Source organism: Pan paniscus, chromosome 12 (genome assembly GCF_029289425.2).
Source record: "Pan paniscus chromosome 12, NHGRI_mPanPan1-v2.0_pri, whole genome shotgun sequence".
Classification (NCBI taxonomy): domain Eukaryota; kingdom Metazoa; phylum Chordata; class Mammalia; order Primates; family Hominidae; genus Pan; species Pan paniscus.
In genome coordinates, this window is record NC_073261.2 from 27,963,647 (window position 1) to 27,991,361 (window position 27,715).

At 49.3% G+C, this 27,715-nt stretch overlaps 1 long non-coding RNA gene across 1 annotated transcript in view; it reads right to left on the reverse strand.

Moving 5' to 3' along the window:
• Positions 1-9,920: 9,920 nt before the first annotated feature.
• The window catches only part of LOC130541206 (uncharacterized), a 44,370-nt gene continuing 26,575 nt past the window's right edge, over positions 9,921-27,715 (reverse strand). The window contains exons 2-3 of the long non-coding RNA XR_008955251.1: positions 15,329-15,455; positions 9,921-13,486 (exon numbers count right to left, since the gene is read on the reverse strand). This is a non-coding gene — a long non-coding RNA (uncharacterized LOC130541206). The remainder of the gene's footprint in view (positions 13,487-15,328; positions 15,456-27,715) is intronic.

Here is a 27,715-nt window from a genome sequence, read left to right on the forward strand (position 1 = left end):
TATCTTTATTGTACATTTAAAAGATTTTTTACAAAATCCTGGACACAGCTGTACAAATAGTAAAAGAGGATGAACTGATTATCTTTTACTGATCATGGTGAAACCAAAATCACCTAGTTTCACGGATATGTGGAAGGTTTCTCCTGGAGTCTGTAAGAGTGACAGCAGGTCAGAGAACGGATTAAGAGTCTGGGGAAATGAACTCTTGGGCAAACTTGCTTACTAGATACAAACCCAGTATAGTGCTCTGTCCTTCCCAACAATGGTGACAGCGGCCGCAGCTCCTTCCTCAAAAAGCATGTTTTCATTCTGCCTCCTCCATTTACAAGGAAGTATCAGTGGTTACCATGCCAAGGGAGAGTGGCTTTGTAACGTAGCTTTGGAAGCCTGAGTCCTGTGTCTCTGCCCCTTTGTTAGGTGCTGTAAGGTGAAGACTGTAGGATTTGAGCTATATCTAGTTTCAGATTTTGTCCCCAGCCCTCACTAGGTGTGGTTCAGTTAACCTAAGCTCACTAAACTTCACTTTCCTCACCTGTGAAATGGAATAACAAACTCTATCTGCCAGGGTTATTCTGAGGATAGATAAATTCATGTAAACGTAGTAAGCTCCAAAGAAATGGTAGCTGTTATTATCCCGAGTGGAGATGGGTGAGGCCTCTAGTAATCTATATCTTCATTCTCTCCTTCCTTCTAGGAATACGCTCAGCTTACAAACTACAGTTCCAATGGCCAATACGATAAAAGGAAGTGATTGGGTGAAACCTCAGGAAATGCTATTGAAGGGGAAGCTTATGCTTCTGACAGTTGGCCTCTGAGCTTTCCCTCTTCTTTCTTTTCCCTGCCTGGGACTCAGGAGTGAGAGGGGAGCTGAAGCAGATGTCGTGACCATGATGTAGGCTTGTGGAGAAATGCCATGTTTTAGGACTGGTGAAGCAGAAGACAGAGTTGGGGTCTCTCATGACATCTTGGGGCCTCCCTAGCAGCCCTGGACCACCTGCTTCTGAGAAATTTCAGATTACGTAAGAGAAAGACACCCCTACCTAGCTGAAGCCCCCGTGACTCGGCATATGTTGGTAGCAGCCACATGCAGTTCCTCACCGGCTCACACATATTAGTGGGCGGCTTTAAGGAGAGACCTTGTCACACTCTGGCCCTCGCTGTCTTTATAAAATGTGGCCATGACTTTGATAACCCCATGGGCCCTCCCAGCTCTCACATGACAGCCCCCCATTTCCCCCTCCTGAGTCTGGGGGTGACTCAGTGCAGAGTTTCCTTGGTCTCATCTGTCTCTCTCTCTCCTTTCTCTACGATGCAGCAGCCTGGTTGGGGCCTAGAAGGCTTCAGGCCAGCCGTCCAGATCACCTGTTGCTGCCCCTCCAATGTGGCCCGAAGGGGTCGCTCTCAGCCCACCTTCAGAGCTGGAGGGTCCTTGTGGCCAGCAGGCTAGGTGGACATTGTCCCTGCACACTCAGCCCCGCCCTTCCCATTCCAAGCCGCCTCTGTTGCCTCTCCTCCTCAGTGGAATGAAAGCAAAACTTCAGCAAAAGACAGCAATTGGAGAATTGCTTAAATGAAGAAGAAATAGCAGTCACAGCCCAATGTCCATCAAGTGGCTACATTTGGAATTGGCCACATGGGGTCACTGCACCCTCAGGAATGGAGGGACTTCGGCAGGGTGCCTCTGTCTCTGAAGCATGGACTGGAGAAAGCTGCTGCCTGTGGAAGGGATGGGAGATGCTCCTTTTCTGCAAAGTTGAGCTGCCTGGGACATGCTAAGTCCCTCCCCACAGCCAGGCGGGAAGGCGCTTTGTGTAAGGCCTTGAACCAGAGAACATCTTCCAAAATATTACTCTTACCGTGATTTTCATTGTTATTACAGGATTTTGGAATTCCTACGTACTCTTTTTGTTGTTGTTCACAGCTGATGAAATCTGTAGATCCTCTCTGTAAAAAGGTGTGAATATCGAATGCAATAAAACCAGGTCCTGGATGGTGAGTGAGTTTCTGGCTCTGTCTGCTGGGTCTGCTGGGTGCATGATGCCAGGTAGTGTGGTAGAGTCAAAGGACTGTGCTGCAGGCCCCAGGCCTGGGTTTAAATCTTTGCTGGCTAGGTGACCTTGGACAAGGTGCTTCACTTCTTGGAGCCTTGAAAGCCTTATTTATAGAATGAGAATTCTAATATCTACCTTGGTTTGGAGTTAATGTATATGGAGCGCCTATCAGTGCAAGGCACATAGTGAGCAATTAGTAAATGACCATGCTCTTCTCGGGTTAGGGAGCCCAGGAAGAAGAGAGGCTGGGGAGAAGGAGCTGAGCTCAGCTATATGTTCAGATGTAAGTTCTCAGTAGCCTGGGAAAGGCAGGTGCAGGTGGAGCTGGCTGTGAGCTCAGGAGACCTGAGGCCGCCACCTAGGGTGAGATACAGCTGCAGGTGTGGGCATCAGCAGGTAACTGAAGCCACTATAAGTGATATATGCCAGTGCCTCTCAAGCCTTCACACACTCAGAAGCATCTGGGTTCACTGAAACACAGATTGCTGGGACACCCAATCCTGAATACTATGTGGTTGGAACCAGTTCTTTTAAGATGCACAACACAAGGCCTGGACTCACTGCTGTCTGATGCCTGGTCTAAAGCCAAGGGGGACCTTCAGAATTTCCATTTGGTTGGAATTGTGCCTTAGGAAGTGTCTGGCACTGCCACGCCCTGTACCATCACCTTGTTTGTTGCTTTATTATTGTTTGGTTTGTTTTTGTTTGTTTGTTTGAGATGGAGTCTTGCTCTGTCGCCCAGGCTGGAGTGCATTGGCACGATCTCAGCTCACTGCAACCTCCGCCTCCCGGGTTCAAGCGATTCTCCTGCCTCAGCCTCCCAAGTAGCTGGGACTACAGGCACCCACCACCACACCCAGCTACTTTTTCTATTTTTAGTAGAGATGGGGTTTCACCATGTTGCATGGGCTTGTCCCGAACTCCTGACCCCAAGTGATCCGCCCGCCTCGGCCTCCCAAAGTGCTGGGATTACAGGTGTGAGCCGCCACTCCCGGCCTCATTGCTTTATTTTTGCCTCCAAAATATTTCATTTGACCAATCCCTGGTTTTGAAACACTTGAAGATTATGGGTTTAAACAGTGGTTCTCAAAGCTCATTCCTGAGAGCAGCCATGTTTGCATCGCTTGGGAACTTGCCAGACACGCAGTCTTCGGCCCCATCCCAGATCTGCCAAATGAGAAGCTCTGGGGTGGGGACCAGCCAGCTGGGTTCTAACAAACCTGCAGCAGCCACGCATGTGCTCGAGAGTCAGAAAAGCACTGCTCTAGAGAAAGGGTGGCTTATGGCCATGCCTCAGCCATTCTCCTGTTGGTGAAGTCTGCCCCCAGCACCAGCTTCCTTAAGGTGACCCTTCCCTCTTTGGCGTTCCCAACCCCTACCTTTCCTGCTGCCCCCCATCAGACTCCAGGTGCTACTTGCTCATTCCTCCATCCCCTGCTCTGGCATCTAGCAGTGGGTAGCGATGAGTTCATCAGGTGTGCCAATTTTTACTGGTGGTGTAAGGGGAGTAATAAGGTCCCATCCCAGATTCACCTGCCAAAAAAAAAAAAAAAATTGCATGCATTCTTAAGAACCTTAAAAAAGAGAAAGTACCACAAGGATGTATGCAGATGTGGGGATAGTCCGTGGCCTTTGGACACCCCTCAGATGGCTAATGCACAGACTGCCATCGGTGGGGCCATCATAATAGCAGTCCTAATAATGATGATGACGAGGACAGCCACAGCATCTGACATCTGTGGGCTCCTCACTGCAAGCCCATGGGCTCCACAACTATTATCCCATTTTACAGAGGAGGGAAGGCAGACTCAAGGAGCTTAGGTGACCCTGCTGCCATTCACACATCTGAGGACTGGGGGAGCAGGCTTTCCACCCCAGCCAGAGTTACTCCTGCCCTACACCAATGCCGTCCCCAGCTCTCTGCCCCCCAGACCCCATGGGGTGTCTCTGAAGAGACAATGCTAGCAGGAAGACAGCTTAATTGGAAGACATTTTCTTTAGGCCAACCAAGTCTATGCATCTTACATTATCTGGGCACATCTGTGGAATGAGCATCCTCCAGGAGGATGCCTCCAGGATCCTGAGCATGGAGCCAGGAGTGGGAGGGGCAGGAGCACTGTGCCCACAGGTGAATGATGGACCGTGAATGTCAAGTTCGAACTTCAGATGAGAAGGCGCTCCTCTCCTGGGGTGACAAAGGAGGGGAAATTCCTTCCTTCTGATCCATGAGAAGAGAGAAAAGGGCCCCACCCCCGCACCCTGTATACAGTAGGTGCTCAGGAAATACAAATTGAACCCATGACTGGTCATCCGCCCAGGGCCGCCAAGTCTGGATTACTGGTTTGGTTTTTCCGGGAGTCGTGTTTTCTAAGGACTCTGTTTTCTCTTGCCATGAAAATGTGCCTATTTTTAGCTTTGATTCGTGCAGGCTGCAGCATGAATCACCTAAAATGCCCTGCTAGAAAGAGCTGGGATTAGAGAGCAGGTAGTTGAATTGGACTCAGCATCCCTGCATGAATGCAGGACCCTGAAGACCCTGGCATCTGGAAGGTGGAGGGCAGAAGGAACGCCCATGCCTTGTAGAGGGAGGGCTCTGGGCCTCCTGGGTATCTGACCCTCCTGTGTGTATTTAGTCCAGAAAAAGCAGGTTTTCACACAGTTCTTCAGTCTGATGAAATTCCACCTTCAAAAGGCCCTAAATCCAAAAGCTAAAATGCAATAAAAGAAAATAAGATGCAAAGCCACGGGAGTGATTTTTTTAGTTTAATTGGGAGCCTTCCTGGCTCACTCCTCATTCTCCTTGCTCCAAATTTCTCCAGCTTCTCTGGCCAGGGTCCCAACCACACTATAAAACTACCAATGACACCACCCAGGGTGCCAGGGACAGCTCAGGGCCCTTTGCATGTGCTGCCTCCAAGGTGGGCCCTGGCCTGGCCCCACTGCCTAGATGGAGACACAGGCACAAACAGACAAGTTGGCCTGCCCAGGGTTGTATAGGGGGCAGTGGCACAACTAAGGATCTGAGCCAGAAGATCAATGCCACTTATTGGTCTCTCTCATTGGCACGGGCCCTTCCTTTCCTCATCACTCCCTGGCACCCACCTGGGAGGAGCTGTGATGGCCAATCTTATGTGTCAACTTGACTGGGCCACAGGGTGCCCAGATGTTTAGGCAGACATGATTGCAGGTGTTTCTGTGAGGTTGTTTTTGCGTGAGATTTACATTTAAGCCAATAGAGAGAGTAAAGCAGATGGCCCTCCCTAATGTGAGGTGAGGGGGTTGCAATCAACTGAGAGCCCAGATAGAACAAAAAGGCTGAGGAAGAGGGTGCCTCTCCTACCTGACTGCCTTCATTTGAATGGGGACATCAGCTTTTCCTGGTTCTCCAATAACTTTCCGTCTGTGGACTCTAACTGGGACATCAGGCCTGTGGATTTGCCAGCCTCCACAATTGCGACAGCCAATTCCCTAGAATAACTATATTTCTGTGAATACAGATACACACTTTCTATTGGTTCTGTTTTTCCAGGGAACCCTCATCTAGGAGCTTTTCAGTTCTATGCTTTTTGCAGCCCCAGGACACTTAGTGAAGCACCAAAGCCGTGGTGGGGACAACAAAGGTCTTTTGAACCCAGGGGACCCCCTTCCCAGTGGACCCTCGTCCCTGAGAAGAGCGTTTGCTCCTCCCTGCCCTCCAGGAAGGGCTGTGGGAGGAAGCGCAGGCCCAGGAGGTGGGCAGGTTGGTGGGTGAGCGGGGTCAGGACTGGAGGTCAGGAGCGATTGGGGGCCAGTGATGGACCGGTGGGAGCAGAGGGGATGTCAGCCTGTGGCCCCCAAGCAGAGGTCGGAATGCAGCCTCCCCGTCAGATGAGGCCCCTGACACTGGGGGCACCAGCAGAGACCAGGTGGGGGCCGGGGTGGCAGCCAACCCTAGTGTCCCAAGGGGCACCCCAGGGCATAGCAGACTCGCTGCAACATCTGTTTCTTATCACTTAGTCAGAAAACAACATATTAACTCAGAAAACAACACTGAAGCACCTCCCTTGCCCAGGCTCTGTGACGGGCCCTGGGTACAGGAAAGTGAGCAAAGCCCAGGCCTGCCCTTAAGGGAAGACAGACACAGCATCGCCCCCAATATTAATATTAGCACCTTCCATGGAGCTCAGCGCGCCACGCACTGTTCCTGGTATTATTCTAGCCCCATGTACAGTCGCCCCCTTATCCATGGGAGAAAAGTTCCAAGACCCCCACTGGATGCCTGAAACTGAGGTAGTACCAAATCCTACAATACTGCTTTTTCCTAAATGTACATACCTAGGATAAAGTTCAATTTATAAATTAGGCAGAGAAAGAGATTAACAACTAATAATAATAACAAAATAGAACAATTCTAACGATATACTGTAATACAGTTATGTGAATGTGGCCTCTTTCTTTCTCAGAATATCTGATTGTACTGCACTCACCCTTCCTGCGATGAGCGAGATGGTGAAATGCAGGCATGATGAGACAAATGGAGGGAGTGGACAGAACAAGAGTCTAATATGCTGCTCAGAACGGCAGCAAAGAAAAACTTAGGAATTGCTTATTTCTGAAAATTTCCATTTCATATTTTTGAACCATCATTGATGACTGCTAACTGACACTGTGGAAGATGAAGCCATGAACAAGAGAGGCTACTGTATGATATTATTCATTTCATCTTCCCAGCAGCCCCGTGGAGGAGGTACTATTACCCCATTTTATATATGAGGAAACTGAGGCACAGAGAGGTTAAGTGATTGGCCTAAGGTCACACAGCTCTCAAGGGCCAGATCTGGGGTGTGTACCCAGGTAGTCTGGCTCTACTTAATGATAAAAAATTATAACGCAATACTAAAGTGCAACCCTAAGGTGTGCAGCAGGCGCAGTGGATGAACAGATGGGGCGTTCCACGTGGATGGGCAGTTATGGACCGAACGTTTGTGCCCCCCAGAGTCTCATGTTGAAGTCTTAACCCTGCAGTGTAATGGCTTTGTACTGGGAGGTGGGTCTTTGGGAGGTAATTGAGGCATGAGGGTGGAGCCCCCATAAATGACATTGGAGTCGTTATAGAAGTGACCCCCGAGAGCTCTCTTGCCCTCTTTCCACCATGTGAGGACACATAAGAAGCTGACAGAGGGCCGTCGCCAGAGCCTGACCATGTGGCCCCTGACCTGAGACTTCCAGCCTCCAGAACTGTGAGCATCAGTGTTTATCTTGAAGCCTCTCAGTCTATGGTAATTTGTTATTGCAGCCCCAACTGACCAAGACGCTAAGGGCTTCACCGAAGGGGAGAGGCCAGGCAGGGTCCTGAGGCAAGGGTAGGAGCTTGCCAGCAGGTGGTGGTGAGGCCACAGAGTCCTGATTCAAGGCAGAGGCAAGAACTTCACGTTGGAGAGCGAGCCCAAGGCCGGGAGGCTGAGGGGAAATTGGGAGAAGTCAGGAAGGCTGGGTTGTAGGAAGCTAGCCATGGCCACTTGGATCCAGAGGGCCCCTCTACAGAGGGGAGAAAGGCCAAGAGTCACACCAAGGTACCACACAGTCACCTGACATGGCACATCTGGCCGGGCAGGGGCTGCGAGAGCCGCCCATTTGGGCAGGGAGCCGTCATTCAGGACTGACATTGTTCACAACGGAGCTTGTGGTGGTGATGAAAAGAGGGCTAAACTTGAGTTAGTTTTCTTCTCATTTTAAATTCTCTATAGACAATGCACCTCGTGCTTCCTGTGCTCAGGCCAGCCACTCCCACCACCATTGGTTAAAAAATAAAAAGGCCGGGCGCAGTGGCTCACGCCTGTAATCCCAGCACTCTGGGAGGCCGAGATGGGCAGATCACGAGGTCTGGAGATCAAGACCATCCTGGCTAACATGCTGAAACACCATCTCTACTAAAAAAATACAGGTGTGGTGGCGGGCACCTGTGGTCCCAGCTACTTGGGAGGCTGAGGCAGGAGAATGGCGTGAACCTGGGAGGCAGAGCTTGCAGTGAGCCAAGATCATGCCACTGCACTCCAGCCTGGGTGACAGAGCAAGACTCCATCTCAAAAAAAGACGAAGAAGAAGAACCTTTGGAACAGCTGGGTCATCCGGGCAGAGTGTTTGGTTTGGTCGCTGTTTTTTGGGGTGTTTTTTTTTTTTTGTTCATTTAAGCCTGGATTCCTTAGTATATATAGGGTAACATTCCCTTAAGACAATTTAAATACAATGTCAGCCACACATGCAAGCCACATGGGTAATCGAGTAGCCATATTTTTTAAAAGTGAAGAGAAACAGATGAAACCAATTTCAATATTACTTTATTTCACTTAATATATTAAATATCTAAAAATTAGCATTTCAACATGTAATCCATAGAAAAACTATTCATGAGCTATTTTCCTTTGTTTTGTCTTTGAAATCTGGTGTGGGTTTTCAACTCGGCACCCACCTCCGCTCGACTCTCCACCCCTCCAGCACCCAACAGCTGTGTGCAGCAAGTGGCCTGGGACAGGACAGCACAGCCCGGCGCCTCTAAAATGAGCCCAGATCAAGCTGTGGCCACTCAGACCATATCAGTCCCTTTGAGTTTTTGGTCTGCTTGTTTTTGTCATTCAATAGGACCTTCACTGAGTCAGCAGGCATGTACCAATAAGCCCTAAATATTAAGAACACATTGACGTGATTCCCAGGGTAGCAACATCTCCTTACTTGAAAAGCACAACCCAAACGCAGGCCTTGCAAAGTGGAGTAGCCGATGCTGAGAGAAGAGCTGCTTCCACCGCTTTCATCAGCACCATAATCAAAAGACATGAGAGGCTGCAGCTGAAGGGAGGGGAGGGAAGTGGTCAAGACCAGGAGTGATCAGCTGGGACCTCTACAACCAGCGTTCAGGGCGGACATGGGTCTCTCTGCTTTCCTGCTCTCTTTGGCTCCACTGTTCATTTTGAAAGCCATGCCGCTTCATGTCGGTAAAGGAACTGGTCCTAAGGTCAGCCCAGGGAAAAGCATGTTAATAGATCCTCCAGACCTCAGGTTCTAAAGAACTGAACAGCATTTTCCTAAGATGCCTCAGGAGCCACCTAAGCCACTGGGCAGGAAAGCCTGCCAAGTCTTTTTCAGGGCCAGAAGCAAGGTTTCACCAACCGGGCCCCTCCACCCTGGCCCAGGGACTCACATTCTACAGAGCTGGGGCTCTGCTGAGCACAGCTCTCCCCTGGGCTGGAACGCCCATCTGGAGGCCTGCCCTGGCTCAGGAGGAGACAAGCCTGGGAGGTCATCCATGAAAACTCCACACTGCCTCCTGGGCACTCGCTTCTTTCTTCTGACCCCCAAAACATATATACACAGGACTCTTCGACTTTTAGAACGGCTTTGATAATCCCTGCAAGGGGAGACTGGGTTATAGAAAGCACAAAAGTGGTCAATTTGCAAAGGTTCCCAAACCTTGGTAAGTTCTTCTAGTTCCTGACTTCTACCTGGGATGGCAGATGGCAACTTGACAGGACCCAGGGACAGATTTTTGAAATGAAATGTTGCATACTACAGAAAAGCCCTGTGAATATAATCCCACCTTTGGCCCCATTGTTGACTCTATCAAATCCTAACATGTTTATGGATTTGATTCATATTTATTTTTAAGATGTGAACAATTATAGGTAGTATGGTATAATAAAGAACAATAAAAATAATAGGTTTGTGAGTGCTGGTGTATCCTTCCCCCATCGTCTGTGTGTGTGCACACATGCACACACAGGCACATGCATTCATGCGCACTCACACACACACACACACACACACAGGCAGTGAGTGAGCCTTCAGATCCGGCCTTTAGCCTGGGAAACTCCTCATTCTGTACAGGCTGTAGAGACCACCGACCATGGAGCTTGTTTGAGGAACTGAAGATGTAAAAAGGAATATAAGCCAGTGGGGTGCGGTGGCTCACACCTGTAATCCCAGCACTTTGGGAGGCCAAGGTGGGTGGATTGCCTGAGCTCAGGAGTTTGAGACCAGCCTGGGCAACACGGTGAAACCCCGTCTCTACTAAAATACAAAAAATTAGCCGAATGTGGTTGCGTGCACCTGTAATCCCAGCTATTCAGGAGGCTGAGACAGGAGAATTGCTTGAACCCGAGAGGTGGAAGTTGCAGTGAGCCGAGATTGCGCCACTGCACTCCAGCCTGGGTGACAGAGCAAGACTCCATCTCAGAAAAAAAAAAAAAAAGGAATCTAAGCCGTTCACTTTATCCTTAAACTTGGCTACATACTTTGTGCTGTTTGTCTGCTGTTCCTCAGTAAAAAAGTGAAAATCACCTTAACCAAGCGTGTGTTCTTACTCACCCCAGTCCTCAAACACTGACCAACCTTCCACAGTGTCCTATATATATATATCTCTCCTGCAACCTGTGGTTAGGCCCAGCTTTATCGGTAATTAACATTGTGTAACTGTGCCTCAATTTACAGGTCTATCCTCTTTCCAGTGAACATTTGGGTTCTTTTCTTTTCCCGAACTAAACAAAGCTACAATTATTAACATTGTTTATGGCCGGGCACACTGGCTCACACCTGTAATCCCAACACTTTGGGAGGCCAAGGCGGGAGGATCACTTGAGGTCAGGAGTTTGAGACCAGCCTGACCAACATGTAGACATGACCATGTCTCTATTGAAAATACAAAAATTAGCCAGGTGTGGTGGTGGGCACCTGTAATCCCAGCTACTCGGGAGGCTGCAGCAGGAGAATTGCTTGAACCTGGGAGGCACAGGTTGCAGTGAGCCATGACGGTGCCACTGCACTCCAGCCTGGGTAACAGAGCAAGACTTCATTTCAAAAAACAAACAAACAAAAAACATTTTTTACCAGTGCTGTTGTGAAACACTTTTGATTTCAGGTGATCTGATGTAATTGAAAGGTGTCTCACTGTGGTTTTTATTTGCCTTCTAATTCTAGCACAGATGAGGATTTTTTTTTTTTTTTTTTTTTTTGACAGGGTTTCACTCTGTCATCCAGGCTGGAGTGCAGTGATACGATGGTGGCTCACTGCAGCCTCAACCTTCTGGGCTTAGATGATCTTCCCACCTCAGCCTCCTGAGTAGCTGGGACTCCAGGCACATGCCACCACACCCAGCTAAGTTTTTATAGAGATGGGGTTTTGCCATGTTTCCCGTGCCAGTCTCAAATGCCTGGGCTCAAGTGATCCTCTTGCCTTGGCCTCCCAAAGTGCTGGGATTACAGAGGTGAGCCACTGCGCCTAGCCACAGCTGAGGATCCTTTCATAGGCCATTGATCATCCTGCTTTCTTCTATGAATTGCCTGTCATGCCCTTGGTATGGACAGTTTTTTAACGTAGGAGTGTCATGCCTGACATGGTAAAGGAAACGTCCAGTATCTTCCAATGGGAATGTCTTCCCAGCAGAATGACCACAACAAAGGAGGCATTCAGTAAAGGCATGGATCACCCCAAGAGCCAGAGGATTTGTTCAGTCAGCACCTGAGCCTCCTCTTGCAGGTGTTCTAACAGAATGAGGCCAAATGTTGACTTCACTTGCAGCGATCCCTCTGCACAGTCCCTTTGAGGAACCTAAAACCTTTGCGGGTGGAAATGACGTGTTTTCAAAGTGAACACGTGCATCACCAGGTTGCGCTGAGGGAAAACTATTTCTATTCGCTTTCTGTGGCAGCTGAGACAAATTACACAAAATGTTGACGTAAAACAAGGAAAGTGTATTATCTCACAACTGTGGAAGCCAGAAGTCCAAAATCAAGGTACTGGCAGGGCCACGCACCCTCTAGAAACAGCGCGGGGAAGCTGCTCTTACCCCTTCCAGCTTCTGGTGGTTGTCGGTCTTCCTTGACTTGTGGCTGTGATTCTCCAATCTCTGCCTCCCTCTTCACAGGACCTTCTCCTCTGTGTGTCTCATATAAGACACTTGCCATTGTGAGATTTTTATGAAGGGAGTGTGTGTGTGTGTGTGTGTGTGTGTGTGAGAGAGAGAGAGAGAGAGAGAGAGAGAAAGAGAGAGAGAGACAAAGAGGCTGAAGGAGGGTGAAGGAAGGGCTGGTATTTTAAGCCATCCATGACCTTTTCACTGTTCTGCTGTGTGACCTGGGCCCGTTAGTTCACCACTCTGAACCTCCTCTTCTCCACCCTATGAACTGGATCCAATGACCGCCAGCTCTTGGAGTCTGGAGCATTGATGTGGGTGTGAAAGCACCTGGCGTGTGGTCATTACTCAACATATAACTTTGAACTTTGCTCTTTTAAAGGAAAGATGCTTACAATCTGGAGGGAAGATAAGATTCAGTGCTTAAAATGATAGCGAACATCTCCATGTGTCCGAAGCTGCTCCCAGCACATTACATGTATTCATTCACTTTATCCTCTTCATGACTCTCTGAGACAGGCACTATGACCCTCCTCATTTTGCAGATGGGGAAACTGAGGCCCAAGGTCACAGAGCTGCTGCATGTTAAGCTGTCTCTCAGGAGAAGGAATGTGCTAAGCGAGGAGAAAGAAGCTCAGTGTGGACTTGAGGACTCAAAGAAAGAGAATTGCTCTGGTTGGAGAAATGCAGGAAGAAATTCAGGAAGGCTTCAGGACCTTGGTGACCATTGACGTTGATGGAGGTGGGTGTGAAGTGAAAGCCTTTGAGGTCCCTGCCCATGGACAGAGGAGTCTGCTCTTCGCAGCAGTTTCTACTGTCACACCTCCTTCACCTTCACTGGCCTTTCCAGAGCTTCAGGGAAGCAACCCTGACCCCTGACCCCCTCCAACAGGGAGGAGGTGATTCAGCCAGGCCAGATGTCAGAGCCCAATGTCCTTTCCCAAGGATAATAACTGTGGTTATTGTCCAAACTGAGACACTTTGGTGGGGTGGGAGTTGTAACCATTAAGCCAGGGTAAGAGGTGTCATCTGCGACTATCTCAGCAAACCAGGTCAGAGAGTCACCTTGTCACTTTAGCAGCAGCTGCCTGAACCTATAGAACATAAACTGCAGCTCGACAGGCCCCTCCTGGACAGACAATGTGTTCAAGCAGAGTTTTGGGATAGTGGGGATCCCTGGTAAATGTGGCCCCAACCAAATAGAATTGGGTGACAAGACAGCCTGGAGAAATCCTGTGCGGGGGCAGCAGGGAGAGGCAAAGGCACCCACTTGCCCAGACATGCCTTCTTAACACACCCTGCACCACCTTCTGTGTTTTAAAGATAACAAAAGGCCAAAGGCAAAGATCTGAGCAGATGCCTCAGAGAAGATATATAGACGGCAAATGAGCAGATGAAAAGATAATCCACATCATATGTCATCAGAGAAATGCAAATTAAAACAACGAGACACACCTACTGGATACCACACACCTATCAGAATGGCCCAAATCCAGGGCACAGATAGCAGCAAATGCGGTGAGGACGTGGAGCAATAGGAACTCTCATTCATTGCTGTTAGGAAGCAAAATATGCAAACTGTGAAAAACAGCTTGGTGGTTTCCTTCAAAACTAAACATCCCCTTACCACACAATCCAGCAATCATGCTCCTTGGTATTTGTGCAGATGAACCGAAAACTAATGTCTGCACAGAAACCTGAGCACACATGTTTATAGCAGCCGTGTTTATCATTGCCAAAACTTGGAAGTAACCAAGATGTCCTTCAGAAGGTGAAGGGATAAATAAACTGATACATGCTGGCCGGGCATGGTGGCTCACACCTGTAATCCCAGCCTTTTGGGAGGCTGAGGTGGGCAAATCACTTGAGGTCAGTTTGAGAGGCCAAGGCGGGCGAATCATTGAGGTCAGGAGTTCGAGACCAGCCTGGCCAACACGGTGAAATCCCATCTCTACTGAAAATACAAAAATTAGCCAGGCGTGCTGATGGGCACCTGTAATCCCAGCTACTCAGGAGGCTGAGTCAGGAGAATAGCTTGAGCACGGAAGGTGGTGGTTGCAGTGAGCTGCGATCCCGCCACTGCACTCCAGCCTGGGCGACAGACTGGGACTGCATCAAAATAAATAAATAAATAAGGATATATCCAGACAATGGAATATTATTCAGCACTAAAAACAACTGAGGTACCAAGCTATGAAGTGAAATGGAGGAAATGTAAATGCTTCCAATTATGTGGCATTATGGGAAGGACAAAACAATGCAGACAGTAAAAAGATCAGTGGTTGCCTGGGATTGGAGGAAAGGACAGATGAACAGGAGGAGCATGGGAAATTTTAGGGCGGGCAAACTATTCTGTTAAAATGGTGGACGCATGTCATTACCTGCTCTCCACACCCATAGAATGTACAACACCAAGAATGAACCCTAATGCTAACACTGGGCTTTGGGTGATGATCATGTGCCCATGGGGGTTCATCAGTTGTCACAAATGGATAACCGATGGGGGATGTGAGTAGTTGGGGAGGCTGTGCATGTGCTTGGGCAGGGGGGACGTGGGAAACCTCTGTACTTTCCTCTCAATTTTGCTGGAAACTAACACTTCTCTAAAAAAAAAAAAAAAAAAAAAAAAAACTGTTTTTTTTTAAACTACCATCTTAAACAAAAAGAGGAGGCCCCAGGTAAAAGACCTCAACCCATAACTTTCCACTGAGAAGGGACTTTCTCACTGGTGGAAGGAGGACACACCGGGTCATTATTTGAGTAATCCAGGCAGGAGACCCTGCCTGGATTGAGTAATCTAGGCGTCTGCTTCAGCCATGAGACCGCCTCAGGTGAAAATAGCTTTGCGGTTGTTTTTCTTCTTTTCACCCGATGGGTCTTTGGGGGTTTGTGGCATGCCCCACGTAACAATGAACTCTCAGTTCCCCTTTCTCATTCTCCCCAGGGAGCCGAGGTGCCCTGCCGGGGAGAGGGGCCACCTGTACCAGGTGTGAGAGGAGCCGCACCTGGACCCAGGCCCTGCATCCTCGTCCTGCCTCTGCATCCAGCATCCCTGCAGGAAGCCCTGTCTGCAGAAGGGCTGAAAAGTAGCCTTGCTGTGAAAGTGCTTGTGTGTCCCTGAAGGGAGAAGCAAGTCACAGTCAGGGCACTGGTTCCTGTCATCTGGTGCAACACAAAGCAGGCCCCAGGACATGGGGTGCAGACGGGAGCACAGACAGGGTGGGTGCTACTGGGGTGCTCAGGCAGCTTGAGGAGGATGGAGATGGCAAACTTTCCTTCATCATTCCAGGGCCACATTTAGGGCCGGAGGACCAGCAGGTCCCCAAAGCCTCCAATGCTTCTGGAGGCCAGTGGCGAGCAGTGTCCAGGGACCCCACAGCCACCACTGAGGCCCACCTGCTCATCCCTCAGCTGGGTGTCCACTGGCGGCCACACTTCAGGTCTCTGGGACGCGGAGTTTGGGCTTCTCTCCAGAGCGGAAGTTATCCAAGTGCCCTCGGCATCCCACGGATTTGCTTTGTCTCTGAGGGAAGAATTAAGGAGTGTTAGCATGATATCAGAAAACTGCTAATTATGGTGAAGAGCTAACACGGCAATCTGGGAACTTGTGGAGCTCTAGTTAGTGATGACAGAAGAGGAAAATATTTGACTGTTTTGTGCTGCACCCAGGTTCTCAGGAGGCGGCAAGAGATGAGAGTTGGCCCTGTGCCATGCTCGGAGCCCCTGGTCCTAGAGACGCTGCTTTCCCCGTGGGAGTTCGGAGCAGAGGCAGTCAGCTGGGAAGCTCAGGATGGAGTGAGGAAGGAGAGCGACTTAGGGTGCTTGGGTTGCAGAGATCTGACGCCCCAAGAGAGACTGGCTGTGGCCTGTGCCCACCCCAAACTCACACACACTGTTGTGCTCACACACGTGTACACACTCACACACATTTCAACACTCGCACGCCCAAGCTCACACACCACACTCACACGCCTTAGTCACACACACATACATTAACACACATACACACTCACATTTGCACATCCACACACACAGTTATGCACCACAGACACACACTCCCAAGTTCACACACCACTATCACACACATCTCTTCACACACACACACTCACCTACACACTCTCACACATGGAACACCGACACACTCTCCATTACGCACCTGCCCTCTCTCACACACACGCACAAACACACACATTTCAAGCCGAATTAGAGCTCTTTTTTTGGTCCCACAAAGAAAACGGTAACCTCAGCATCCTGGTCTCAACGAGAACTGGGTGCATGATTCCATCCAACCCCAAGGGGGAAAATGAGGAAATGGGTCCTCCATGTCCTCAGACACTGGAGAACAGAAGTATATGCCAGCTCTAACGGGCACCACACATGAACAGGAGGGATTGAAACAGAAAAGGGGTTCCTCCTGATGCGTGGCATTGACAGAGCCCAGTTCTGCCTCATGCCAAGCACCATCTCGCCCCTTGATGATGGAAAATGGTTGCATGTCTTGTTTCCTGGCCCCCATCTCTGTCTTGGTACAGAGTAAAGACTTGAGCCTCCCTTCTAAAGACAGGAGTCCCGCTGAGCTGACCCACCAGCTGACAGATGAAGACATGACATCTGCTGACCAAGTTCCCCAAGACCCCTTGAGACTCAATTTCTGAAGAGGGTCTGCTGGGAATATCCTGTCTCCATGCTCTGCCCCACTGTTGGGACACCCTCAGCCTCTGTGGAGCCTCTTGGCCTGACAGCGGGGCTGGATGACTGGCCACCTCTTGACTGTGCCAGCACCTCTACTGCCATGTTCTGCCTGGGGGACTGGAGTTCCTTCTAGCCCTAGCAGAGGGGACTACCCCTAGGATCTGTCCCACCCCATAGCTGGAGTCCTCCCAGTCTACGGGGGTCAGCCCATATGACCAGCAGACTCCTAAAACATGAAGGCCTTTTATTTAGAGAGCTCAGTGAAGGATACGACCAGAGAAATGAGCATCAAGGCTGAGATGAGGGAGCCACACTGGGATACAGCCCAAATTAGTTTTGACCCCCCTGCAAATCCTGCCTTGTCCCTTCTCTCAGTTAACTGAAAACCCAATAGCAGTTAAGTTCAATTCAGAAGCTGAACACCAAGCCAGGCATTGTATAAACGCCTGGGACCAGCAGTGAGTAAAAGACTAAAAAACATGGCCTTTGCCCTGTGGGATTTGTCTATGGGGAAGATGGATATTAAGCAAGTGTGAAAGTATGAAAAACCTCTGTGTGTGTGGGTGGGTGTATTAGAGCTCTATAGAAGCACATACAAAATGGAGAAATTATCCTAGTCTAGTGGCTTAGGAAAGAGCCTCCTAGGAAAATGGCATTTAATATGAAACTCAAAGTACGTAACAGTGCTTGGCCAGAGAAACAAGGTGTGTGGCTTAAAGATGGTCACAAGATTAAAGACACACATTAAAGGTCACACATTCTTTGCTCCTCCATTCTCTGAAAGAGTCAAATTCCTAGTCCTCATCCCCTGGATTCTGGGCTGGCCCTAGCCTTTGCCTGTAGAATGAGGTAAAAGTGACTTTCTGGGTTTTCTGAGGCTGAGTCATGAGAAGCCTTGAGCTTCTGCCCAGACCTTTCAGAAAACATGCCCGGGGAAACCAGAGGCTGCGTAAGGAGTACAGCTATCCGAGACCACCATGCTGTGAGGAAGCCCAAGTTAGCCTCGTGGAAAGGCAGCATGGAGAGAGGAATACCCAACTGGTCCCCTGCTGTTCCTGCCACCCCAGCAGAGCCCAGGCAAATGAGTAAGGAAGGCTTTGATAGTTCCAACCCCAGCCACACTCTGACTATAACTGCGGGAGAAACCCTGAGTGGGAACCACCTATATAAGCCCAGTCAACCAACAGAATTGTGAGAAATAATAGTAAGTTATGCTTTAAACCACTGAGTTTTAGAATAATTTGTTCTACCGCTATAGACAACTGAACCAGCTCCTCAGGACCAGCTGCAGTACCTCACCCTCGGGCATAGGACAGAGAGATTTTTTTTTTTTTTGAGACGGAGTCTCGCTGTGTCACCCAAGATGGAGTGCAGTGATGTGATCCTGGCTCATTGCAACCTCCACCTCCCAGGTTCAAGCAATTCCCCTGTCTCAGCCTCCCAAGTCACTGGGACTACTGGTGCATGCCACCATGCCCGGTTAATTTTTTTTTTTTTTTTTTTGTATTTTTAGTAGAGACAGGGTTTCACCATTCCTAAAACGTGAAGGTGTTTCTTTTAGAGAGGTCAAGGAAGGATATGACCAGAGAAATGACCAGCAAGGCTGTGATGAGGGAGCCACCCTGGGATACAGCCTAAATTAGTTTTGATCCCCCTGCAAATCCTTCCTTGTTCCTTCCCTCAGTTAACTGAAAACCCAATAGCAATTCAGTTGAAGCTAGCCTCATGGAAAGGCAGCGTGGAGAGAGGGATACCCAACCAGTTCCCTGCTGTTCCTGCCACCCTAGCAGAGCCCAGGCAAGTCAGTAAGGAAGACTTTGATGGTTCCAGCCCCAGCCACTCTCTGACTGTAACTGTGTGAGAAGCCCTGAGTGGGAACTACCTTTATCCAGTTATCTGTAGTGGTGTAACAAATCATTCTAAAACTCAGTGGTTTAAAGCAATAATTTATTATTATTTCTCATAATTCTGTTGGTTGCCTGGGCTTATATAGGTGGTTCCCACTCAGGGCTTCTTACACAGTTACAGTCAGATGTTGGCCAGGCAGGTCTCTAACTCCTGACCTCAAATGATCTGGCTGCCTCGGCCTCCCAGTGTGGTGGGATTACAGGCATGAGCCACCGTGCCCGGCCCAGAGATAGACTTTTAATCCATCCACAGATGAACCAGGGAGAGGAGTGATTCATCAATGTTTTGAAACTGTATTTAAGTTAGTTTGGAGATGGGTGCATTAAATTTCTCCTGGGGACAGGACCTATCGTATTTAGAAAGCACCTGAGAACACTTTAGAACCAGGGATTCATGATCATGTTTTCTGAGCCGGCCATGATTATGCTGGGGAACTAACAACACATGCATGTAGCTGGATACAATGTAGATTCCTCAAAAGAAGAACCAAGGGAGGTCATAAGATTTGAGTTAAGAAATAGAGATTTCCTACTTACTCTGTGCTGATTTAGTTCATAAAAATAAGCATTTCCTCCTTGAGGTCTAAGAATGTCTGGGGCTGGGAAACATTTGGTAAGACTGTGAGGAAAAGAACTGAAAAAAAAGTTCAGAAAGAGCTGACAGAGCACAGGGCCTGCTGGGCTCTCCTTACGTCTAGGTGGTCCCTGGGCCCTCGCGGGTGAAGGGCCCTGGCCCCGCTGGAGCCTGTCCAAGGCTGAAGGTGTGAGGTTGGGGTCTCCCAGGCCTCCTCAGAGCAGATGAATGAAGGTGGGGACAGAGGGCAGGACAGACCCTGTCCAGATAGGAATGTTCTGTCCCTGGGGCACCTGCGCCTGCATCTCTCTGCGTGTTTACACCGCCTCTGCCTCCAGGTGGCACTCTGAGGCCACATCCTGCTTCTCCCGCTTTGAAACAGCCAGGCCACCCCCTCCGGCCTTCAGCCAGTGTCTTCCAGAGAGCCCAAGCCAGGCCTGTCCTTTGGGGGTGAGGAAACCTCACACAGTGCTTTCCAGAAGTGGGGGAGACAGTAGCATAGTCTCCTGCCTCCTCCGGGTCTTGGCGTCTGGGTTTCTCTATTCCTGAAGAAACAGAACTCACAACTTACCCTCTTCAGCCCGTGAAACTGGACTGTTTGTGGGAGGGCCAGGCCAGCACAGCATTTTCTGTCTTCACCCCATCTGATATTCCAGCGTCCAGTGAAAGCTGTCTCCAGAGCCTGGGGGTGCAGGAGGCCGCCTAGAGGGATTTCCCCACTCTTGTTCCCCTCCACCGCCACCTCACGTTCTTTCCATGAGGCCTCGTTCGCCGGTTCCTGGAGGTCTGAGCACACATCACCCACCTCGGACAGCTGCCTCATCTCCTGGGCAGCCCACACCACATCAGGCAGGAGGTGGCCGACAGCGCATCCCCAGCACGGCCCAACGGAGGGAATTTGAGTGCATGAAGCAAGGGGACAGCTGTTCTTGCTCTGTGGGGAGTCCCTTTTCAGCTAGCACGCAGTCAGCAAATGACTCTTCTCTACAAAGAGACAGAGGATGAACCTCCTCTCCAGTTTTGGCAGCAGAGGCCATGAGATCCACGGCGAGAGGCCAGAGCTGTGCAGGCTGCAAGGGGCACCAGCTCAGGGATTCCGAACGGAGGAAGGTACTTTCCAGAGAGTACTGCAGGGGATCAAGCCTTCTCCACAGTCCCGCCAATAAAACCCCTGGGGCTCAGCCTAAACCCGATCCTATAAATGACATCCCAACACAAGCTTTGCAGGGTAAGTAAAATCTAGAGAGGAGAAAAGGCAGACCCAGGCAATGAGAAATACAGGTGGTCTGGACCAGCTCAGGACAGACACAGCACCTTTTCCATGTGCAGTGAATGATGTTCTCATGTTTGTTGGTGTGAGGAATTGAACACTAATATCAGAAGCATTCTGTGTTACCTACAGCTGACTTTATGTTATGTTGAAGTCAACCGGATGACAAACTGTCTTTTGTCTTCATTCTAGAGCAAAGACACTAACTATTCCTTTCATTGTCTTTAGGGACACTCACGTTAATTAAAACTCTTCTGGGGTTCGTCATGAATATAGTTCTAGTTCGGGCACCCAGAGGACCCAAATGAAGCAACTGCCACACTTATGGAGCACTGCTCTGAGAAGCCACGTTCCTGCCTGGTTCTCCATGGCTATGAGCTTATAGCAGAAAATGCATAGAAACACCCTGTCTCAGCCTGATTTCCCCTAAAGTACATCCCAAGACAAGGGCTGATGGGATTGAGGTTTATTCAGGGATGCAATCCCCAACAGTAGGAGTGAGGGGCAGGAGAGAGGGCAAGGAGGAGAGGCATTATGGAATTGGGCACCACAATGGGTCATAGATGCTCTCAAGAATCTTCTGAACCAGCCAATTGAGAAACCAGGGAGCACAATGACTCCCCTCTCATGCCTCCCAGGTCAAGGGGCTCCTTCCAGGGTATGAACTCTGCTGCACTCCCAGGTGACAGGGATGTGAAGCAGTTTCAGGAGCCCCACACCTGGGCATCACAGGGAGGTCCTGAGGCAGGGTACTGTCAGTTCTTCACTCCGGGGTGAAGCTGGTTGCCACCAGATGGGACCTGGTTCCTGCCCCAGTGGTGAAGCTGCAGAAGCTGGGTTGAGTTACAAGAGATGTTATCCACACAAGCACGGACCACCGTGGGGAACGGGTCAGTGTTTAGACCACAATTCTCCATAGAAAGAGTGTTATGAATAAACAATGACTAGTGTAGCTTGTAGTCAAGTCCACAAACACCTTGAGCCCCCTTCTGAGTAAACTGTCCTGGGAAAAACATCAAGGCTCTTGAGTTGAAAGTCAACAGAAAAGGAATCATCTGGAGTAGAATAGTATGTTTAATGTTCATCATGGATGCTGGCGCTTGAGGAAAGCAGGCTTCCTTGGAGAAATGGAATGAGGTCGTTAGAGACAGCACTGAGACTGAAAGGTGCTTCTGGGTCTCTTCCAGAACTTTAGAAATGGAAGGCCCGGGAGCATCATTGCATTGACCTCCCCAGCAAAACACGGGTGTGTGCTTTTCCTCAATACACTATGATCACCAACGCCACATCCACATTGTTCGCCCCTGATTTTGGTTGGTGTTTAGCTCCCAAACAGAAGGAAGAGAGGGATGGAAAACGGAAAGAGATTTTCCTGGAGAAACTCCTTTGAGTCGCAAGAGAATGAGAAGGAGGAAGAGATTAGAGAATAAAGATGGGCGTGTGTGAGGGGGGATGCCTGCAGGATGCCTGTGCGATGAACTAGCTCTGCACATCACTCCCTGGTCACTAAAGACAAGAGGGCCATGGTGGAGGATGGGAGGTGCATGGCACAGACTGGCTCCTCTCAGAAGGATGGGCGGAGTGAGGAGGAAGCCAGCCATCAGGAGTTGGTAGGAGGGGACACCGTTGACCCCAGGAGCTGGGTTGCTGCCGATGACGGGGCTAGCACGGTGCAGGGCCGAGGACCAGGGCAGCGATTGTTTGTGTGAATGGAAAACATGTTGTTTCTTAGGAAGGTGGTGCAGGCCTTGGGAACTCCAGTGGCTAGTTTGCATTTTTAAAAGTGTTATGCTAATAATATGTCACTGCCACGGAGAAAAGGCTCTGGTCTTCCGTGGAGTCCGGATTCTATGCCTGAACTGTTCTTGCAGGTAAAGATTTATATAAAATGCTCAGAGGAGGCTGTAATAGACTTCGAGACATATTTCATAATATTTTCTAGCATGCTACTTGATGTCACAGGCAGATTTATGAAAAGGCAGTATTTATTATACAATATTCATGTTTTATTAAATCTGATTACATTGCAGGAAAGAGAGAGTAGTGACGGCAGCCTCCAGGCTGAGCTGGGGCTGAGTCCCCCGCCCCTACCTGACGCCAGGATGAGGACCCAGACATCGCATTGTGGGCTCTCAGCTCTGTCAACGTCTCCCTCAGATAACCTGGGTGGAGGGGGGTGGGCATCCCTTGCCTCTTCTGACTCTCACTCTGTAGGAAAAGAACCGTGCTTGCCCCTCTTCCCACCTGGACAGGCAGGCAGTGGCCTGAGCAGAGTATTAATAACACATGGGGAGACAGAGGACCTCTCTCTTACCTGTGGGAGAAAGGAGCCTGGCTGGCTATCCAGCCTGCAGCCTGAAGCTTCTCTAAGGAGCCACACAGTGCGGAATTCATCCCTGGGGCTCAGCGCTCCCAGCTCCCCAGCCAACCTGCCCTCCTTGGAAACCTGAGAAGATTCACTTCAAACAGGCCTCCCTGGGCCAAGAATCAAATTGGCCTGGCTCCCCTCTGATCTCCGGGAGTCTGTGAGCAGGGGGTCCTGGCAGCTGGAGTAACTCAACCCCTGCACAACCCAGGTTCTTTTCTTTTCCTGGACAATATTTATGCGGCAGGGTTTAGTCTTTACCGCAGATAGACATTCCCAGGAGAGGCCCTGAACTCCCCTGTACCACAGCCCCTCAGTCCCTGCAAGCTAACTGGAAGATGGGCTTTTAGATAAAGTTGGGTTGATACCCAAGGAAAAGAGAATTTGTATGAGATTGAGGAATCGCTTTGCACAACTTGATGGACTGTGCTGACCCTTGGAGGGGAGGAAAACAAGGGGCTTTGTCAGCTGTGACAGTGTGAAGGAGTCAAGGCTTAGGCTCTGGAGATAAGAAAAAACAGATTTGAGCCCCGGCTACCTTGTGTGCTGCTTGTGTGACCTTTGGCACTAACATCCTCTGTCTCAGTTTTCCTACCTGTATAACAAGGAGGGGAACAACCTCGTAGGGTTGCTGTGAAATAATGAATATTAAGCACAGCCCTGGCACAGAGAAAGAAGTCAATAACTGTTAGCCATTATTGAGAGGTCGTTTAGTTAATTCATTTAAAGCCACAGAGCCAATGGCTTTGCTGTTGTTTGATACAGGTCATTACTGACCGGTGGACAGTGTTCCCATACAGAGGGGTGTCGCCCAGGAAATGATGGGGGAACAGAGAAGCAGGCCCTGGCTGTCATCAGTCCCCACCCAATGCTAGGTCTACACTGGCCAATGCTTGAGCGCTAAGGATGTTAGAGTTAGGAGGGGGTGCTAAGTGATGTGAAATAATGAAATATCTTGTGCACAAAGCATCCCCGTGTGTCTGGGGGCTGCAGACCTTTGCCACAGGAGGGCTATGCCTCCCGTGGGTGCGGCTCTGCACTTCTCCACCGTGGGACTTAAGAACATGCTCAGGCTGCAGTGAATGCCCTTTTATTTACCTGGCGATGTCAGCTCCAGACAGCCTGGGCCTGGCTGCTGATCTGAATCCTAATCAGCTCCTCACATCTCCCTTTCTTTAAGGACCCTGGGATGCTAATCACATCCCCAGGGAGGGGCTGCCGCTCTGTGAGCATCTGCAGTGGATGCAGGGCGGGCCTCATTCAGCCTTTAGGCAGTGGCCAGGGAGAAAAAGGATTTTTTAACTTTGCTGACAGTTTCAATTAAAAAACAAAATAGAATAAATACTTGTGTCTGTTGGCCATACTGCAGTGACATTTGTATTTTTTAAACAATTATTCAAAATTACTTTCTATGCAACCTCCATTTTAGTTTGTCTTTAAAGTTGCCCTTGTCTATTGATGTGTAACTCAGTGCCCCCAAGAAATTGTGACAACAGCCCTACACCTCACTCTAGGTTTCCCATACACACTCTCAGGGGTTGTATTGGAGGAACTCCTTTTCTATACAGATACCCTGAGAAAGGACCAGGACTGTTATAAGAAGGGTTTTAATGTCCTTGGAATTGAATCCAACCCTTCTTTCATTGAGTGTATATGTGCTACGGCACAGCTGGGTGGAAGAGGCCCTGCCCTCAGGGGCTTCCACTCAAAGCGAGATGCTACATGGCTTCAGCCTTTCCTGCTGCCTGGAGCCCTGCTGGTCAGCTCTCCCTGTTGGACACCCACCCCCTTCCCCAGCAGATAGTGCTGGAGTGCATCGTAAGAAAGGAGGTGACACATCTAGGGAGAAGGTTGTGGGAGGGGAGGCCCATGGCTCTGTGACACTCATGCCCCCAGTGGACGTCTGCCCTGCACTGCGCCTGTCACCCGGCCCCTAGGAGACGGTAGATAATGACTGCAGGGACTCCTGGGGAGGTCTCCCTTCCCACCGCTACATTTATTCCATCAGAGTTTTTTTTCGTTTTGTTTTTTGTTTTGTGTCTGTGTGTGGGGGTGTTTTTTTTTTGCCTAAGTCTAATTAAGTCTAATTGGTGTAGTCATTATGTCAGAGTGAATGTTATTATTTTAGTCAAAAGCAGTAAACTAGAAAAGACAGTCTGTACGACAGCTTTCCTCTCTGTCCCATGGCTAAGGTTTTTAGGAGAGGCCCAACAAGACCTGACCGTTTACAGTTGTCATCAACTCAGACCTTCCAGGTCCCCAGAGAACAAATAGAAAACGGACCTGTTGAGTTTTGCCTCCCATAATCTTAAGTGAAGCTGTGAAGGTTCGCATATCTAGACTACGTCTACCTAGAGAGGGAAGATAGCGCTGCATTCCTTTCCTCCTAGGAGTTGCTTGTCTACCTGGTGGGATTCCTCACTGTCGAGCGCTGAACGCAGCAACGGGAGGGCAGTGTGCGTTTGTTGAATGAATGAATGAAATATTCAGCGTCTGTGTGTGTGACACACTATACCATGTTAGTGCTGCATGAAGCAAATTAAACACAAGCCTCACCTTTGGTGAGCTCACGTCCTTCTCACCGCCTGCTGGCTGCTGGGTGACATGAGAAAACATACAGAAAGGGATTTGTGTTTATACTTCCACCCAGCAAAATGCATATCTGATTACAGAAAAATCAGAAATGTCTGTAGATAGAGTGCGGGGTTTTATCAAGTCATCAAAGTAAACCATGTTTTGCAAAATTGCCACAAAACTGTGCACATTCTCATGGCCCTAATTTAGAATATGTTCCTTAAACAAAGAGCATCTTTGTTTGATTCCATTTGTTTTGAAGCCCATATTCCACAGATACATTCTTTCCCAGTATGATACAAAAATGTAAGAATGCTAAGTGGAAAAATTAGATCATTTTGTCAGATGCATAGATTTTCCAATTGGCAATTATATAGAAGACTAAAACATGGTTAAGTGTAATCAATATTCATTCAGTCTAATTATCATCTAATAGTTTGGGACCTTGTGCTTTGGGTATCCTCTCTCTAAGGTGTTTGTTTGTGTGCTTATTTGAAATCTGTCAGTAAAGACAAGTATTTCCTACAGGACGCACAACACCACTCTCTTGGAAGGTTTCCTGAGAAGTGAGGGAAATGTCACAGAAAAGCCATGGTGATTTTGAGCTGAAATCACTAACTCTGCCTTTGCCGTATTATAATGTGTAATAATTAGAAATAATTCTAGAAAGGCTGAAGCCATCTAGAATCTTGCCCTAACAGTTCTCTCACACCTGAGAACTGTTGTCCACGGCATAGGTTTCTCTGAGAAGGGCTTTGAAAATGAGCTATTGCATTCGTTTGCTAAGGCTGCCTTTACAAAGTACCACAAACTGAGCAACATAAACTACAGGAAGGTGTTCTCTTGCAGCTCTGCAGGCTGGAAGCCCGAGACCAAGGCGTCAGCAGGTGTCCTTCTGAGGGCTGTGATGGAGAATCTGCTCCAGGCCCTTCTCTTTGGCTTGTAGGTAGCCGTCTTCATGTTCACACGGCATTCCCTCTGTATGTGGGTCTGTGTCCAAATTTCCCCTTTGTATAAAGTCATATGGATTAGGGGCCCATCCTAATCCAGTGTGATCTCAACAGGCCTATTTCCAAATGTGGTCACATTCTGAGGTACAGGGGTTAGGACTTCAATCTGTGAATTTTGGGGGCCACACTTCAACTCATAACAGCTGTGGCAACAGCTGACGCTGATACATTGAGAGACTGTGAAAGGCCTCTCGTTCTCCCCTCGCTCCTCTCCTCCCTGCCCCTCTGGGCTCTTTCCCTATCCTTCACCCACCAATATCTGAAAACCCTTAGAGACTTGTCCCTTTGCATCTTAAAGTTGGCTTGGTCTCCTGGGATCTCACCCAGATTGCAGTTATGCCCAGGAGAGGCAGCGATAAGCCATTTCAGTGAGCTCCCGACCGTCGTGGCTTTTAACCTCCATGTGTTAAGGTGTGTCCACACCTTCACTGCCAGGTCCAGCTTTCTGGCTGGAAGGCCCGCAGCATACAAGAAAGCCATGGGGCACACTCAGTGGGATGGAGCAAGGAGTGGGAGATAGGTCTGGAAAGATCCAAAGGCAAAAATCAAAGGCAGCAATATCAGAGCAAGAGAAACTGAGCGGATCTGGGTTTGAGTCTTGGCTCCGTTACTTCTGGCTGGGTGACTTGGACAAGTCACCTGACCTCCCCGTCTGCTTGATGTGCTTATCGTCATACCTACCTGCAGGTAAGGCCACAAAATGCCCAGGAAATACGTTATGGTGGTTCTAATATCCTCGACGACTTCATCATTCTCCCTGGGCCTAGCACCGGCTGGCGGTAAAGGCATAAGCTCTGCAATGCCTCGGAAGACTCAGCGGCTGTGAACTTGCCTTTGACACAAAAGCTGCTCTTACAGTGAGAACAGGGTCTGGAGCCCCCAGCTCCCCAGGCTCCCTGACCCGCGGTTGAGTTCTGCATGCACAGCCAGGACTGCACAGCTTCCTGAGCAGCGGGGAGGCTGTGGGCAGGAAGGGGAAATGAGAGTGGCCGAGGCTGTGCACACCTGGGCTGGATCAATGGCCACGTTGTAAAGCCGGCCCTCTGGGACGGCCTGCAATGCCCGGATCTATAGCTGTGTTAGTCATCGCCTCACCAGGCCTTCGTTTGTTTTTCAAAGTTTTGTTAGTGTGACTTGCACCTCCAGTAACTCATCTTTAACTGCCCTCCCTCCTATCTGACCCAGTTCGCACACCATTCATCTTTTCTTCTTCCTAATTCATTTGATTTTCTTTATGCTCTCCGTCTCAGTCTTGCTCTCTCTTTTTCTCTTTAATTTCTTCAGTCAACTAGAGATGGGGAAGCAGACCACCTGGGATGAAGGAGAGAAAGTGCTGAAGGGGAAAAGGCCACCTAGCTACATTAAGCTGGGAAAGTCTGTTTAGCTGACTT